Raw genomic sequence first — 5,033 nt, 5'->3', positions numbered from 1 at the left:
CTGGAAGCTGCTCTCATCACCCACCCCATCCATGATCAAGAAATCATGTGTGAGCTTTGGGTGCATTAGATCATCTATGGGAAGCAAAAAGGGCCAGTTCCGGAAGATCAGAGAGGATTGAATTGCAGGGAATTAACAGAACACTGGCCTAGCTGTAGCTTAAGCAAATCAGAGTTTCTTTGAAGCATTTAATAAAAGTCAAGAGGTAGGGATTTCAGATGTGCAGTGGTTCAGTTTTGTTAGACCCAGGTTTCATTTTTCTGCCACCATCATTAACATTTGGCTGCATCATGGTTGCAAGATGGCTGCTGTGCCTCCTGGTATCATGACTGTGTTCCAGGTAGGAGAAAAAAGCAAAAGACCTTCTGTGGAAGGCATAATTGAGATAACCCCCAGAGATTTCCTGCCCTTATCTCAGACACTGTCAGTATGATGAGATATCTGCCTGTGATTACAGCTACATGATAAATGGAATTTTACAGATGTAGTCAAGATGTAAAATAAGTTGACTTTGCATCCATCCCAAGGGAGATTTTCTTGGTGGGCCTGATCTAATCGAATGAGGTCCTTCTCTAGGACCTGAGAGTGAGTGACCCTGGGAGGACAGCCAGTGAGGAGAATGGGACCTCAGTCCTACAACCACACAGAACTGAATTCCAACCACCTGGATGAGCTTGGAGGCAGGTGATTCTCCAGGGCCTCCAGGTAAGAGTCCAGGCTGGCTCACACCCTGATTTCTGCCATGTGAGACCCTCAGCAGAGAACCTAGCTGAGCCCACCTGGACTTGTGACCTCCAGAACGAGAAGCTGACAGGTAGGTGCTGTTTTAATCTGCTGTGTTTGTGGTATTTACTGAGATGGCTCAGATTTATGATTGCAATAGAAACTTAATATACTTTCCTAGGAGGTTTGGCCTCTTATCTGAGAAGGAATGTTCTCCCCAGCAGAAGTCTAACTAGATTCTGGCTCACATGCCCACCAATGAATAATCCAGGGGTGAGACCACCATGTGGTCTCAGCAGGCCAACTTTATTAGACTGTGCAAACTGAGGGTGGGGGTGGGCAGGACCAAGGGGAAGTGGGGAGGCAGAAGGGCGGAGGGTCTTTGCCAAGCTGGCTGCTAGCTGGCATCCAACAGGACTAACTGCTCCACCTGCGGGCCTGGCTTCTGAGAGGGGGTGGGGAGGAGGGGGTCTGAGATCAGCCCTCAGTGAGGGAAGAAGGAAGTAGAGTTTACACCCTTCGTCCACGACTCCCGCCTTCCACCTGCCATAGTCTCACCCCATGCGTGTGAACCCCATGCAAGTCTGGTGTGCACCTGGGTGCTGAGCAGTCCTTGTGCCTGCAGCATTCTTCATCTCCAGCCAACAGGGGCGCCAGGGGTGGGGGGCTGGAGTCGCACCTCTGGCCCTTCTGAAAGCTGTGCCAGGCTGTGACCACATGGGGTCCACCCACGAGAGGTGAGGCAGGGCCTGCACTGAGCTGGGCTGAGACCAAAAATTCCAGATGTCTGTTGGCGGAGTGTGCTTTTTCTCCATCGACTGGACATGAATACGCCTGGGGGAAGGAGGGGGCGGGAGGCAGGAGTGGCTGAGAGCAGAAGAGAAGGGATGAAGGGACTGGCCAGGGCCCCCCATTGGAGGAGAGACCCTAAGTCAGCTACAGTGACTTAATGCTGAGCTGGGCCTGAGTGGGGACCCTCTGCCTGTGGCCGTGTCACCTGTGGATGTCACCTGACCCAGTGGCCTCAGACACAGACAAACACCATGAACATAGGTGGAGGGTCCTTTTGGGAGTGTGGGGGGGGTGAAAACTTCACCTTCTGACCAACATGGAAATTCACATGCGCCTGGACAGGGCAAGCCCATCTCCTTACATCTCCATCCCTTGAGGGGGCGGGATTTCATCCACTTGGGAACCATGATGACGTCACTTGCGATAGTTACCTAACAGGGTTGTTTTGAAGATCAAATTGGAAAGGAGACAAGTTCACAAAGCATTTACAAGTGCTGTTCAAATCTGAGATCTCTAGTAAGGAAACATTTTTCAGAAATGCTTTGTTTTTCTGTAATGGATGAAATAGTTACAGTTGGAGGAGGTCCTGCAGAGGGCGTGACCTCTGATTGACCTGTGGACTGACCCCAGCATTGGAGGGCCATCACCACCCCCCTGTCCTTGGGATGTCCATGCCACCCCCCCACCCCGTGCCCACCATGGGAGGGTTTCAAGGATGCACCTCAAGAGAGCAGGTGTGGTGGAGACCTTGGGATAGTGTTGGTACATGAACCCCGGGAAGTCCTCTCTGTAAACTGTGAGATGTGGCCGGCTGGAGGACAGTGACCTCCTGGTCCTGGGGTTTCCAAGACAAGCCCGGAGGGAAGTTCCCTGCTTATTAAACTGGGACTTCCCCATCTGGAGAGGCTATGTCTTCCTCCTGTCCCTCCCTGCCCTCCGGGTACTGGGGCCGGTTTCAGATTCCACCAGGGAAACTCCAGTGAAGCCAGCCAGAGTGGGGCTGAGATCAGGCAATTTTAGTGAACAAAGAAGACACTCTCCTAATTAAAAGTTACCATCGATTAACCTTAAAACAGGTTATTTCCTCAAAATCATCGAGAGCGATCTTAAAATGTTATGAATTTTTGTCATCAACCCTCTGATTAGACAATAAACAAAGACTCCTGAGTTTGCAGTTCCTGGAGGTTCATGAAGGAGTTTTAATTGGATGAGAATTTTCATGACAGCCAACAAGTTCAAAATGCATGCCCTTTTATCGGATAGCTGTAATCCCGAGTGATCAGATAGGGTATCACCAGGAGGCCAGAAGGATGCTGAAAATTCAGACAGGCTGTGGAACCTTCCTGAGACCAACGAGAACCTCAAATATAACTGAAACTGGGCAAGAAGCTTTCCAGCGTGACTGCAACTTTATGCCTTGCCTCCAAGAAATGAAAATTAACATACAGCTAATCCCGTACGCCAAGTCCTAAATCTTTGAGATGGCATTGCGAATGTTAACTTTGGTCTCCCTGTCACATAATACTAGGACCTGGGTTATCTACTTGAATGTCTTGTTCACTGTGGCATTCCCAGCACTTAATACGGTGTTCGGTCCAACTTACACATTTCAAGAAATATTTGTCCCTGGTGAATATGGTCACTCTCTGTTGTATAAGCATCAACCCTAGACAATAAAAATTATTTTGCAAAAAAAAAGAAAGAAAGAAATATGTGTCAAAGAAGATGTGAATAAAACAGTCCCTGAGTCAGAGACTGTGACCTCAGGTCTAGAGAGACCTATTGGGTTGAGTCAAATAGAGCAGGTGTCAGGCAGTAGGGAGATGAGGTCACTGTAGCAAATTGACAAACACCACGTAGGTTAAAAGACAGGCAGTATTCTGGGAATGTAAACTGGCACAGCCACTATGGAGAACAGTATGGAGGTTCCTTAAAAAACTAAAAATAGAGCTACCATATGACCCAGCAATCCCACTGCTGGGCATACACCCTGAGAAAACCATAATTCAGAATGATACATGTACCACAGTATTCATAGCAGCACTATTGACAATAGCCAAGCCATGGAAACAAACTAAATGCCCATCAACAGATGAACGGAGTATTACTCAGTCACAAAAAGGAACAAAATTGCGTTATTTGTAGTGAGGTAGATGGACCTGTAGTCTGTCATACAGAGTGAAGTAAGTCAGAGAGAAACAAATACCATATGCTAACGCATATATATGGAATCTGAAAAAAATGGTACTGATGAACCTAGTGGCAGGGCAGGAATAGAGACGCAGACGTAGAGAACTGACTTGAGGACACAGGGTGGGAAGGGGAGGCTGGGATGGAGTGAGAGAGTAGCACTGACATATACGCACTACCAAATGTAAGATAGATGTCTAGTGGGAAGCTGCTGCATAACACAGGGTATCAGGTCAACGATGCGTGATGACCTAGGGAGGGTAGGAGGGCAGATCAAGAGGGAGGGGATAAGGGGGTATATGTATAAACACAGCTGATTCTCTTTGTTGTACAGCAGAAACTAACACAACATTGTAAAGCAATTATACTTCAATAAAGATCTGAAAAAAAAAGAAAAAAAAAAACCGGGCAGTATTCAACTCTGGCATATTGTCACCATGCACGAGTGAAGGCCTGGGGTAGCTGAACACACTGAGTTTTATGTAAAGTGTCCTAATGCTGAGTGTTGGCCACTAATGTCTTTAAAAGATGAAGTGAGGTTTTTCTAAAAACCTGTGGGCCTATGAGTTTTTTTGTTTTTTGTTTTTCTGGCTCCGACTTTGTGATCTTTGTTCCAAAGAAACAAACAGAACCCCAGGGAAAGTGCTGCCTGAAAATGCAAAGAAAACTTGTCAGCAAGCAACTCTTCCTATCTGCATATTCCTGCTCACACAGAAGGGTGTAAAATTCTGAAAATCCTTGCCACGAGAGTGGAAAAAACCTGTGGATTCTTCAAAGCACTGCTCTTTCCTGCAATTAGAACATGCATGACAAATGTCCTGAAATCATACTTGGAAGACGTGTTGGTTTGGAGTCTGGAAGGAAGCGAGGCTGCCCGAGATGTTGTCGTACATGAGAAGCAGGCACACTTTGGAATCAGGGGAAAACAGAAACGGAGAGTGACTGGGGGGTCCTCCTGCAGATGTGTCGGTCCGAGCTGCCTGCCCTCCAGGGCTCAGCTGCTATCAGATCGGAAAGATGCTGATGTCTTGAAAGAAGCTTTTCTTGGGAGCTTGTCATGTAAGTTTCCCTGAAGAAGAGGAATTGTCTTCATCATTGCCACGCATGGAGAACAAGATTTTGGTGTGTTTTGTGGAAAATACAGAGACTGTACAAAGAGATGCTGTATGCTATTTGTCAGTTAAGTTCTGTGTCAGTGTCCTGAGGCTGCTGCAATAAGTTACCACAAACTGGGTGGCTTAAGACACAGAAGTTTATTCTCTCACGGTTTTAGAGGCCAGAAGTCCCAGATCAAGGTGTCTGCAGGGCCGTGCTCCCTCCAAAGGCTC

This window comes from Hippopotamus amphibius, chromosome 8 (assembly GCF_030028045.1).
Source record: "Hippopotamus amphibius kiboko isolate mHipAmp2 chromosome 8, mHipAmp2.hap2, whole genome shotgun sequence".
NCBI classification, from domain to species: Eukaryota; Metazoa; Chordata; class Mammalia; order Artiodactyla; family Hippopotamidae; genus Hippopotamus; species Hippopotamus amphibius.
This window is presented reverse-complemented; position numbering follows the sequence as displayed.